The 14,334-nt window shown below is 32.1% G+C and overlaps 1 protein-coding gene across 1 annotated transcript in view; it reads right to left on the bottom strand.

The window, feature by feature from the left end:
* ZEB1 (zinc finger E-box binding homeobox 1) overlaps positions 1-13,114 on the bottom strand; it is a 51,054-nt gene extending 37,940 nt beyond the window's left edge. Inside the window, exon 1 of the mRNA XM_039839746.1 lies at positions 12,917-13,114. The gene's annotated coding sequence lies outside the window, so the exon portion shown is untranslated. The remainder of the gene's footprint in view (positions 1-12,916) is intronic.
* Between the last annotated feature and the right edge of the window lie 1,220 nt (positions 13,115-14,334).

Genomic DNA, 14,334 nt, shown 5'->3' with positions numbered 1-14,334 from the left:
TTCCTATAACTATTTTAAAAATTGAATTTATAGTTTGAAATCTTTCCCCTAAAATGAAACAAAACTCCTGGCCTAGATGGTTTTACATGCAAATTTTACCAGACATTTAAAGAAAAAGCACTAAATTTAAATGATCTTTTCAAGAAAATAAGAGAGAAAGGAACAGTTTCCAATTCATTTTATGAGGCCAGTATTATCCTGACACCAAAACCTTATAACACAGTACAAAAAAAAAAGGAGAAAACTACAGACTAATATCTGTCATGAACACTGACACAAAAATCTTCAACAAAATATCACCAAGTCAAAATCAGCAATATCTGAAAAGAAAATGAGTGGGCTTTCCAGGGAATCCAAGGCTTGTTCAACACTTGAAAATCCACTAATGCATCCCTCTGTTAACAGGCTAAAGAAGAAAAACTACATGATCGTATCGATTGGTACAGAAAACATATTAAAGTTTGAAAAAATTCAACATCTGTTCAGGATGAAAATTCTCAGCAAACTAGGAATAGAAATGTGCTCTGTTTGATAAAGTCCACCTACCAAAAAACCTTACAGTTAACATAATACTTAAAGGTGAAATACATTTCTTCTAAGACTGGGAAAAAGGAAAATGTTCACTCTCACTACTCCTGACATCTTATAATAAATCAATTAAAAAAATCAAATTACACAGATTAGAAGGGAAGAGATAAAACTGTCCCTATTTGAGAAGACTGTTTACCTAGAAATCTCAAAGAAATCCACAAAAAATTTCTAGAAATAGCAAATCCCCCGGATATAAGGTAAACACACAAAAATTAATCATATTGCTTGCTACATAACAGCAATGGACAAATGGCAAATATATTAAAAACAAAACATTCACTATAGCTTCTCCTTCTGAAAATGAATACATAGTTGTAAATCTCAATAAACATGTTCATGATCTGTATTTTAAAAATACAAAATACTGATATATAAGAAATCAAAGGTCCTATGCAAGATAAAAAAATCAATATATAAAAATCAGTTGCATTTTTACATACTAACAATGAACTATATAAAAGAGAAATAATGGAACCAATCTCATTTATAAGAGTCACTGACAGCTATGGATAGGTTATCCAAACAGAAAATCAATAAGAAAATATCAACCTTAAATGATATATTAGACTAATTGGACATAATCGACATTTACAGAGCCTTTCATTAGAAAACACCAGGTTATACGTTCTTCCCTAGTGCACATGGAACATTCTCAAAAACAGACCATATGTTTGAGACACAAAAACTGGCCTCAAAAAACTTAAGATTGAAATCATACCAAGCATATTCTCTGACCACCACATTTTGAAACTACACATAAACTGCAAAAAGAAAGCAGGGAAAATCTCCACAAATATGTGGAGATTAAACAACGTGCTACTAAAGAAATGGGTCAAAAAAGAAATCAAAGGAGAGATCAAGAGATACACCGAAACAAATGAGGATAAAAATATAACATATCAATACTTTTGAGATATAGCAAAAGCGGCATTAAGAGGGAAGTTCACATCATTACAGGCCTACTTCAAGAAACAAGAAAAATCTCCAGTAAACAACCTAACATTACATCTTGAAAAAAAAAGAAACAAATAAAGCCCAAAGTTAGCAAAAGGAAAGAAATAATAAAAATTTGAGCAGAATTAAATGGAATTGAGAAAAAAAAAATAGAACAAAATTAATGCAACAAAGAGCTGATCCTTTGAAAAGATCAATAAAATTGAAAGTGCCTGGCTAGACTCAATAAGGAAAAAAGAGAAAAGACATAAATAAACAAAATCAGTAATGAAAGAGAAGATACAACAGATACCACCAAAACACAATATATAATACTACTATGATAGATGATATACCACCAAATTCAATAACCAAGAGAAATTGGACAAGTTTTTAGAAATATACAACCTTCCTAGATTGAATCACGAAGAACTGAAAAATCTAATTAGAACAATCAACAGTAAGGAAATTGAAATAATCATCAAAAACCTCCCCAAAAGTAAAAAGCCCAGGACCAGATGGCTTCACTCAAAGAATTCTACCAAACACTCAAAGAAGATTTAATACCTGTTCTCTTCAAACTTTTTTAAAAATTGAAGAGGCAATACTTCCTCATTTTATGAGGCCAACAATACTGTGATATAAATGCATCAAAAACAATAAAATACTTAGGAATCAATTAAACAAGACAGTGAAAGATTTGCACACTAAAAACTGTAAGACACTGATGAAAGAAACTAAAGATACAAGTAAATGGAAAAATATCCTGTGTTCATGAATTTTGGAAGAATTAATATTTTTAAAATGTCAATACTACCCAGAGCCATCTATCGATTCAATATAATCCCTACCAAAATGTGAATGGCATTTTTTTTTTTACAGAAATAGAAAAAAATTCTAAAATTTATATGACATCACAAAAGACCCTGAGTAGCCAAAGCAATCTTGAGAAAAAAGAACAAAGCTGTAGGTATTATGTTCTTGATTTCAAACTATACTACAAAGCTATAGTACACAAAACAGTAATGGTACGGATAGAAAAACGGACATATAGACTAATGGAAAAGAATCAAGAGCCCAGAAATAAACCCCTGCATATATCGGCTGACTAATATTTGACAAGGGGGCCAAGAATACTCAATGAAAAAGACATTCTCTTCAATAAATGGTGTTAGGAAAACTGGATATTCACATTCAAAAGAATGAAATTGAACTATCTTATACAACTCACAAAAATTAACTTGATATGGATTAAAGATTTCAATGAAACATGAAACTATAAAAATCCTAGAAGAAAATATAGGATAAAAGCTCCTTGAAATTGATCTTGGCAATGTTTTATTTGGATGACATCAAAAGCACAGACAACAAAATAAAAAATAAACAGGCGGGACTACATCAAATTAAAAAAGCTTCTGCGCAGTAAAAGAAAAGAAATAATGAATAAAATGAATGGAATGGAAGAAAATGTTTACAAGTCATTTATCTGAAAAGGGGTTAATATTCAAAATATAAAAGGAACTCATATAATTTGATAGCAAAAATAATAAAAAAATGAGATTTTTTTAAAAATTAAATTTACTTAGGTTACATTGGTTAATTATATAGGTTTCAAGTGTACAATTTGATAATACATTATTTATGTATTGCATTGTGTGTTCACCATCCACAGTCAAATCTTCTGTCACCATATATTTGATCCCATATGTTTGACTCCCTTTATCCTTTTCTACCTTCCTCCATCCTTCCTTTCCCTCTGGCAACCACTAAACTGTTGTCTGTATCTGAGTTTTTGTCTTGTTCATTTCTCGCTTTCAGTTTTATATCCCACGTATGAATGAAATCATACAGTTCTCAACTTTTTCCGACTTATTTCGCTTAGCATGATAATCTCAAGATCCATCCATGTTGTTGCAAATGGCAGTATTTCATCTTTTCTTATGGCTGAGTAATCCATTGTATATATGTGTCAAATCTTCTTTATCCAATCATCTATCAAAGGAAGCTTTGGTTGTTTCAATGTTTTGGCCACCATTCAATGGCAACCACCAATCTATTTTCTGTTCTATAAGTTTTTTTTAGATTCTGCATAAAAGGGAGATCATACGTTATTTATTTTTCTCTATCTGACTTACTTCACTTTGCATAATGCCCTCAGGGTTCATTCATGTTGTTGCAAATTGCAGGATTTACTTCTTTTCTGTAGCCAAATAATATTCCATCACACACACACACATTTTCTTTATCCATTCATCTATCCACAGACACTTTGGTTTATAAATAATGCTTCAATGAACATGGTAGTGCAGATAATTTTTTGAGGTAATAATTTCTTTTCCTTGGGATATATACTCAGAAGCAGGATTGCTGGATCATATGATAGTTCTATTTTTTAAATTTATTTTTCAATTACAGTTGATACACAATATATTAGTTTCGAGTGTGCAACATAGTGATTAGACACATATACCTTACAAAGTGATAGTTCTATTTCTAATTGTTTTGAGGAAGAGTCCGTATGGATTTTTCATAGTGGCTGTACCAATTTACAGTCCTATCAGTGCACCAAGGGTTCCCTTTTCTCCACATCTTCACCAATGCCTGAAATCTCTTTTTTATAATAGTTATTCTAACAGGTGTGAGGTGATATTTCAATGTGATTTTGATTTGCATTTTCCTGAAGATAAGTAATATCAAACACCTTTTCATATACTTGTTCACCATTTGTATATCTTTTTTGGAAAAATGTCTGTTCATGTCCTTTTTCCCTTTTTAAATCACATTATACAATAGAGAAAGCCTCTTTAATAAATGGTGCTGGGAAAATTGGAAAGCCACATGCAAAAGAATGAAACTAGACTGCTATCTGTCACCATAACCGAAATTAACTCAAAATGGATCAAAGACCTAAATATAAGACCAGAAACAATAAGTTGCATAGAAGAAAACATAGGTACTAAACTCATGGACCTTAGTTTTAGAGAAGATTTTATGAATTTGATCTCAAAGGCAAGGGAAGTTAAAGCAAAATAAATGAATGGGACTACACCAAACAAAAAGCTTCTGCACAGCAAAAGAAACCATTAACAAAACAAAGAGGTAACAAACCCAATGGGAGAAGAAGATATTTGCAAACAACACCTCAGATAAGGGATTAATATCCGAAATATAGAAAGTGCTCATACAACTCAACAACAACAACAAAAACAATCCAATTAACAAATGGGCAGAGGACCTGAATAGACACTTCTCCCAAAAAGACACACACAAACAGCCAAAAGATATGTGAAAAGATGCTCAACTTCACTAGCTATTAGGGAAATGCAAATCAAAACCACAATGAAATATCACCTCATACCTGTAAGAAAGACTATTATCAGGGAGACAAGGAACAATAAGTGTTGGAGGGGTTGTGAGGGAAAAGAAACCTTCACACACTGCTGGTGGGAATGTAAATTGGTACAGCCACTACGGAAAACAGTATGGAGGTTCCTCAAAAAAGTAAGCCATGTCTCTCACAACCCCAACTAGACCTGACCAGAATAGTTCTAATAAAAGGCAGAATTAGCAGATTTATCCTTGCCCCTGAAGTTCAAGTTACTGAGACTAGCTCTGTAACAGTAGGGAAATAAGCTGTCACCCTCAAGTGTGGAGTGAGACCAACAGGACCATGAAGACGGTGCCTGAGTCCCCTGGGGAGCAGGTATCCGACATTCTGTGTGACAAGAATGGGACGCAGGCCAGAGACCTAATCAGCGACCTGATAGCATATGTACTTTGTAAGCTGAATTATTATGTTTCAACATTTTTTCTTTTGTTCTATTACTGTTTTAAGAACAATATTTTTGAAAACCAACTTTTTTCAGATATACTAAGGAAACCCAACAAAAGGGCCTTTTGCTTCGTTTTATGATTTTAAAAACTTTTTAATTTAAAATAATTTTAGACTTACGAAAAAGCTGTAAACATATTACAGAATTCCTGTATACCCTTAAACCAGCTTTCCTTAAGGAGAACATCTGATATAATCACAATATTATTATGGAAACTATTATATTATCATTAATACATTAATAATAATTAACTAATGTATTTGACTTTTGCCAGTTTTCTTACTGTTTTTTTTCCCCAGATCCCACAGAGCATTTAGTTGTCTTGTCTCTACAGTCTCCCCCCAAATTTGACAATCCAATCAGTCTCTGACAAGTTACTTTAGTCTGTTTTATTATGACTTTGACATTGACACTTCTGTAGAGTACTGATCATTTATTTCGTAGGATGCCCTCAATTCGATTTCTCTGATTGTGTCTAATGATTAGATTGAGAAAATGCATTTTGAGCAAGAATATCACTGAAGTGATGTGCCTTTGTTAACGTATCTCACCAGTGGTATATGTCACTATGTATTATTACTGGTGACATTTACCTTGATTATCACCTGGTTAAAGTGGGATCTTGTCAGGTTTTTTATACTAGTTATTATGTACCTTTATAATTAATAATGAACTGGTAGAGAAATACTTTGAAATCATGTAAATATCCTTTTTTTTCTCTCATTGTACTTTCACACACCAATTTTAGCATCCACTGATGGTTCTTGCCTGTAACAATTATTACCCTGGTGTTTGTCTAATGGTGATTTTCCACTTCCTTAATTACTTCTTAATTTATGAATGGACTTTTACTACAAAGAACTTTTCTTTTTCCTCATATATTTATTTATTTATATCAATATGGATGCATAAATGTTTATTTTATTCTATAGGTTATAATCCAATACTACCATTATTTTGCTAAAACTATTCCAGGTTTGGCCATTGGGAGTTCTGTCAAGTTGGCTCTTATGCCTTTCTTTCCTTTTTTTTTTAGCACTTTCTTACTTATTGTTGCAAACTTATCTAATATTTTCCCTACCTCAGTTCTAGAAACGGCCATTTATAAAAGGATCTTTGATATTCAATTGGAGAATGGTATTTGAATCTCACATCTGAGCACTAGGTATGCTCATTGCTACTAGGTATCACTGCTTCCATGTCTTCTCAGCAGACAGAGCTAGGAAATATGTGTATATGCACACTAACAGCTGCATAAACTCCATCTGTATTTTTGTATTTATCTTTATATATATTAAGAACCATGAGTTTATATTGATGGCTCTGAATCCAATCAAACACCAGAGGGTTTATTCTAGCCTTCTCCCTTTCCCTTGTAACTTCTTTCTCAAACAGTAAGACATATGGGCCTAATTATCTTCAATACATTTACTTATGTGTTCAATTCTAGTATATACATAAAGTACTTTCAGAATAACCCACATCTCTGTGAGAAGACATTTATTAACTAGAGAGTAAATGAAGACAAGGTGGTAGTGATGGGGAGAGGTGACACTTCCCCGAGTATATCTTCTTTTGGTATAGCTTACCCATATAACCATGGCAAGGTTTCCCATAAACAAAAAATTAATAATTTAAATCACTCGTCTGACAGGGAGAATGAAAAATGAAATACAAACAGCAAAAAATAAACCTAACTATTATAAGTAAATTACACAATATATTGAGGGGGATGGTGAAAAATAACCTAAGTTTTTGTAAGGATAATGACAAAGAGAACTGTATACACTGTACTCTATAATGTATATGTCATAAGGATATATACTGTATAGGATAATATAGATATATTGTAAGGATAACATATACTTTAAGGATATGTGTACTGTAAAGATAATGACAAAGAGAACTATATACACTGTACTCTAGGTAGCAGATTTATTTGAGAGTTTTAAAGAGGAAAGAGTGTGTAACTGAGGTTCAGCTGTGTGGGAAAAGCCCAAACTCCTTCATTAGTGTCAACTTCTTAATACTGAGATATTTAGAAATATTAAAATATTAGTGCTACATATTTAGTAGAGCTAAGAAATACCTCCATGGTCATCTGGCCCAGTCTTTTCATTTTATAGATGCAAAAGTGGAACTCAAAAGACACAGTGGTACAGTGAAAACTAGAAGCCATGTGCTGAGATTTTTCTACACCACTTTTGGCTGGAAAAGGTTCCAAAGAGTAGGTTAAGCTGAATCTTGAGAGATGAGTACAATTTGGATCGATGCTGTGTTATACAGTAAATAATGCCTTCTTTGCATAAGTTACTTATAGCATTTTATTATAGCTTGTGCCCAAGAAAGCCTTATTGCTGTGGACTATAAGATCAGAATTTTAAATATTTTTATTATAAAGTTTTCATTGCCTTGGTGTTTTTACAAACACGTAAATTTCCAGAGTTTTCTTCAAGTCAGAAAAACGTTTAAGTCACTATTACTTGAGATCATTTTTTAAATTCATCAACTTCAAAATATTAATAGCTAGTGTATTAAAAAATATTTTATTTCTTTTAATTTTTTAAATTTTTTATTTTCCAAATTAATTAATTTATTTTTTATGGTGACATTGGTTAATGAAATCCAGTAACTTTCAGCTGTATGTTTTAACAGTAAGGCATATATATGTATATTGTGTTCACCTCCCATAGTTAGATTTCTATCATCACATATTTGACCCCTTTTACGCTGTCTACCTCCCCCTTCCCCTTAATCAATATTTTAAATTGCTGAATTAGTTTTATACTATTTTTAAAATTAAATATGAGGGGCCAATGAAACAGATGTCTCCAAAGTAAGAGTGTATATATTTAAAAACGTTTAACTGACACAAGCATGAGAGGTTTTGGCTGAACCACAAGCTCTTGTAAGATGAGCACAGATATGTTGGCACAATGCCAAATTATATTGTCCTCCCTACATAGAAAATTTAAAGTTGACAGTATTTTAAGACAATAGAACTTAAAATTTTTGTTTATTTTTGGAAGTGAACATGTCCTAGTTTATTTAATATCTACAATAAAAATACTGCTGCTTCTATATAATCTTTCTAAAAACTTAATCCTAACGAGATTTCATTCACAAAAAAATTAGCTTTATAAAGGTATTTATTATATTAACATTTCAATATCATATTACATTTTCCATATTCTTTAGACTCTTGATTAGCACTATGCTATATGTGTGTAAATATCAGTTTCACGTGTTGGTTTCTAGCATAGCAAAATGCCACCTACCACTTTATTGTTTCCCCTTTTTCTTAAAAGTCTTTAAAATAACTAATTGTCATAGATGATGTGGCTTCCTTTAGCTCAGGGCCTTTGCCTCACTACTCCTCATTCGTCCTCAAGTAGCTAGACAAGAAACTCTTCATTGAACAACTGAACTGGCGTTCTAAACTTCCTTCTGAAAACCTAAATAGCAGCTACTCTACTTTCTGATCAAACATTGCTAATCTCTAGCAGGAAATAGTCAATAGCAGAAAATTTTACATATTTAAATTTTCTAGAAGTTATACTAGTGATAGGATCAAGGCGCCCTACAGGCTTTCTTTCTTTCTTTTTTCTTTTCACATTGGGTAGTAGTTTATTAATAGGTCACAGAAAAAAAGTAAAGAACACAAGAACAGCAGTGGAGACAGTTATGAAAGAACAGAACCTGAAAGTATCTGTGAATACGAGTGGTGCTCTACTGATAGGTTGACTGTCCCTCTTTTTGTGGTAACTCAAGTTTTCTGATTCTGTTTCAGGATCAGCTTAGTTTGGTCAAACATGTCCAACATGAGAGATAATTTTTCAAATTCATCCACAAGGATCATCTTGAGGACCAGGAAGCAATTCAAGGACCAAAGTTCTCTGTTCAGACCTGAAGACATAAACTTTCATTTGAATGCATGACTAAGGGCGACTTAATGGTAACCAAATAGATGAATGAGTAAGACTTACTAACCTTGATATCCATGAATTTAAATTAGTTTACTTAGGATTCTAATCCAATATTCTAGCAAGAGGTCTTGGTTGCCCTGCATCACTGGACAGTGCTGCTCGTCTTCTGTGCACATTTTCTCAAAGACATTTTAAATTCTAGCAATGGGAAAGTATTTTTTACCTGGTGGAATGCTAGAATTCTCTTTTCGTATGGTTTTCAGTAGCTGATACTGATTTTTTACTTTGGTCAAAATTTCTTATCAAAGAAACAATTTTGTGTTTATTGTTTTTTTCCTACTTGATCAGGCAAGATTTTTATGAACATGGTGTGGCACATATAAACCTTTAATTTTCTTTTTTAAGTTAGGTGAGGAAAAACCTAGAATTAGCACTTTATATAAGTTTAGAAATGTAGTTTATTTATGAAAGGAATGTATCTTTAAATGGAGGGCTTTTCTTCCTTCTTGATGTTCCAGGATTTCTTTTATCATTTCATTTCTGTTTACACATGCTTTGCTCCTGATTGCACAGAAAATATTTTTTGCATTTTATCATTAAGTATGATGTCTGTGATAAACTTTACATAGACACATTTTATTAGATAAATGAGGTATCCTTTTATTTCTGGTTTGCTAGCTTTGATGTTATCATACGTACTAAATTTTACTAAACATTTTTTGTGTCTACTGAGAATGAATATTTGATTGTTCTCTTTAAGTTTGTTAAAGTGGTATTTTTTAAATTGGTTTAGATGTTATTCTGACTTTGCATTCCACACATGTACATACATTATAATGTAGAGCTAATGTTTTTTGTTGGGGATTTTTGTACCTGTGTTCTGAATGAATCTATAATTTTCTTTTCTTATGCTTTCTGGTTTGGTATCAAGATTATGGCAGCCTCGTTTAAAAAGTTGGGGAATCTTCCCTCTTATATTAGTCTTTGGAAGAGCTGTCTAAAATTGGAATTATTAGCTCCTTGAATATGTAGAGAACGTACCAGTGGTGCCATCTGGGCAAGAATTTTCTTTGTAGGAAAGAAAAAATACATACATACACAAACATATATAAATTATACAGAAAAATATATTGTTTTCTCTTTTGGTGTACAGTTCTATGAATTTTAATCACATCCTACAAACTTTTAAATGTAATATTTTTATCATTCAGTTCAAAATATGTCTTCATTTTCACTATGGTTTCTTTATTGACATGAGAAATTAATTTTAGCTGTACATGCTTTTTGGGTTAGTATTTTCATGGGAAATATTATGTGTTTATCTTTACCATATATTTGTCACTTTCTCTGCTCTTTTTACATCTCAGACCTTCTATCAAAGATTTCTTTCCTCATGCCTAAATTACATTTTTTAGTAAGGGTCTAATGATAACACATTTTCTGTTTCCATTGCCTGAAACCTGTCTGAAATAATTGCCTTATTGCATCTCCTTTCTTAAAAGATATTTTTTGCTAAGTATAGAATTCTGTATTGGCAGACATCATTTTACTATGTCTGGTTTCCATTGTTGTTCCTGAGAATTTAGCTGTCAGTCTAATTGCTACTCTCTCAAACATAATCTGACTTTTTTTAGATTTAAGAGTTTTCTATTTTTGTCTTGAATGTCCTGCAATTTCACCATAAAGTGCCTGGGGGTAGATTTATTTATCCTTCTTGAGATTTGTTGGGCTTCTTGATTTGTGGCCTGGTATCCATCGATTCTGAAAAAATTCTCGGCCATTATCTCATATTGCTGCTTCCCTATTCTCTCTTCTCCTTCTCTATCCCTCATGTCTCTTATGCTGTTCTACTTATTTTTCTATCTCTATCTCTCTGAGTGGCATTTAACATAATTTTCCCTTATATCTCAATTCATTAATTCTTTCTTTGATTCTGTTTACTTTGCTATTAAATCTATCCTTTGAATTTGAATTACTATTATTTTATTTTTTCATTTTTAGAAGTTCCATTTGTTTCTTCTTAAAATGTGTTGCTTATATTTTATTCTATCAGAGCAGATCATTTCAAGTTTGTCCAGTTTTTCCTTAAACATGACAGTCATTTTATAATCTGTATCAGATAACTCTAATAATTAAGTCTTCTTCTTCCTTTTGTTTCTGGCAATTCTCACCTGTGTTGCTGTCTTCTAGCTAAGTTATTTGAGAGACTTCTATAGCCATAAGAAGAGATGAAATACTGCCATTTGCGACAACATGGATGGACCTTGAGATAATCATGCTAAGCGAAATACGCCAGACAGAAAAAGTTGAAAATCACATGATATCACCTATATGTGGGATATAAACCTACAAGCAACAAAGGAATAGAACAAACAGAGACTCATGGACATGGACTAGTGGTTACCAGAGGGTAGGGGGGAGGTAGATGGGAAAAAATGAAATAATTTCTTCAATTAAAAATAATTAATTAATTTTAAAAAATTACACTGTTAGGTGGCTCAAGGCTTTGTTTCTTCACAGAGGCTTGAAAACCACATTTTTCATTACCTTGGTTAGGCAAATGCCCTTAAAGCCAAAGTCTCCTTTGCTTACCTCTGTGGGTTCCCTCTTCACTTGGACTTCGATCTGTTGTCTTACTACCTACTGAGCGCTTTAAAACTTTCAAGAAGACTTACTTACTTACTTATTTATTTATTTATTTACTTACTTACTTATTTTATAAATCTAACATAATTACTTATTTTCAGTGAGAGTCAAAACAATCTATCCCAACATATTTTCAGAAACAGAACCTCTTCCTTGATTTTTAATCTTCTTTTTTACCTCCATCTATCCCATTCTCCTAATCTCCTTCTTTTCCAGACAAGTAATCTCCTTCTCGCTTCCATATTAAGACTGGATCAACTACACTGATGGATCAATTTAATACACAGATAGGAAACACCATAAGAAATCCTTGCTCCCAAAAGTTTTGAGCTCAGTATTAAAGTTTAACAGGGTAACAGCTCTGCCATTAACCAGTCGTGATAATAAATAAGCAGAATTAACTTCTCTGGATTCTATTTTCCAGAAGTCTGAGAGTTACAGCAGTCCTTCCTCCTCAGTTACCTTCCACATAAAATCAACCAAATCTGTATGTTCCACCTCCTACATTGCTGTCAAATCTCTCTCTTTTATTGCAATACCAAGGGCTACTTTAGTTCTAAAACCCTTAACAATGCCTGAATTATTACAGCCTCTTGCCTCTAGACTCCCCCCACTAAATCATTTTCCATATTGCTACCAGACTTATTTCTAAAGTATGTATCAATGATGTTATTCTCATAGCTTCCAGGAGTAAATTCAACTTCCCAGACATAGCCCGCCATGCCCTTTCAATTCTTTCCCTTTACTTCTCTGATCTCATTGTGTCTTCTGTTTGAAGCACCTTCTATTCCCTGTCCTTTACCTAATTAACCTCTACTTCATAATCTACTTTTTGGTAAACAGAAGGTTACCTTCTATTGATTAACAGACAAATAAATTTACAAGTTCATTTAAAAAGATTTCATTCAATTTATCTTTATAGTTAATACATTTTTTTTACAAAAATAATCAAGAGAATTGAATATTATTAAAAAAAATTAAACTTGCCATCCTCCCAGCAGCTCTTGGCATTCCCTTCCCTTTCGCTGCTCCCTGGTAACACTGTTTGGTCTGCGGGCAGGTCGTCTTCTGGCACACCGCCTTCACAGTCTGCTGCATCTGTAATACTTTCTTCTTCCACAATATGGAGTTTGTCTTCATCATCTGAATCAGAATTTGTTTCTACCACAGTATTATAATTTGTAACTGTAATACAAATAAGAAACAAATAATCAAAACCAATGAGTAAAAATCAGTTTTTATATCTCATCGAAAATAAATTTTTAAAAGTACTTAAAACAGATTGTGATTCAATAATATTGCTTTTAGTAGCTACACTTATTAAATATTATATGTACAAGTGTTTTATAAATAGTAACTCATTTAATTCTTACATCAACCTATAAAATAGAGTATCTATCTTCTACTTACTACTTATATCCCTGTTTTACAGAAGAGGAAACCAAGACACAGGGAAGGTAAGTAACTTGTTGAAGATCATACAATGAGGAAACAGCAGGGCCAGGATTTGAACCCTAGCAGTCTGATTCCATATTCTGTGCTCTTATACACTGCATTAAACATCTTTTCCAATCACAAAGAGCTTATTCTGTGTGATACTGCTTATGTATAATTATGCTTCAAATCTTTAAAGCATTAAATTTTAAGAAAATAGTTTATCTTTCGTAATAAGATAGCAATATATCTATCATTAAATTTATCATAAAAAAGTATTTTCAAGTTGTCAATTAAACCCATGTATTTCATATTAATTCTGACTTTAGAATCAACCAATTTATCCAAGTTTCTACATAATTAAGGCATGATTTAAGTAATGTTTATATGTAAGTCTGTCTTTCTGAAGAAAATAATTGACATTCTGAAGTTTTCAAATGGGCACCCTTTCCATAATTTTAATAAATTTCAATAAAATTTAATATCAGCATTTTAAAGGTATATAATTATTCTGGATGACTACACCTCATAGAACCATGAGTAACAGTTGAGAAAAAAAATTCTCTAAAAATGATATAATATAACCAATACTTTTCCTTCAGAGTTCTTGTAATAATCACTCCAAAAGATACTTTATTTAGTACTTGACTGGGTATGGTCACTAGAATACCTCTTTACAACTGTTTGCAGGTGATTCTTACTTGCTAAGGTAAGACTAAGAGGAAGGGGGGAAAAAGGAAGCTTTGCTTTGTTTAAATAACTAAGCAATGATTACTTCCAGTTATTTTTTCCATTTCTTCCTTGAATTTTTCAACCATCCTTGAAAGAAGTTAATCACCTAAATGTTTAAATGATATGCATATACATTCCCCTTCCCATATAAATACACACACCCAGCCCTAAGAACATGAAAGAAGAAATACAATCAAAGGTATAGATGTATATGTCAAGGTGAATACAAATAACCAAGA

This window comes from Pteropus medius, unplaced genomic scaffold (assembly GCF_902729225.1).
Source record: "Pteropus medius unplaced genomic scaffold, Ma_sr-lr_union100, whole genome shotgun sequence".
NCBI lineage: Eukaryota > Metazoa > Chordata > Mammalia > Chiroptera > Pteropodidae > Pteropus > Pteropus medius.
The sequence above is the reverse complement of the archived record's forward strand: the minus strand, read 5'-3'. Positions and strand labels throughout refer to the sequence as shown.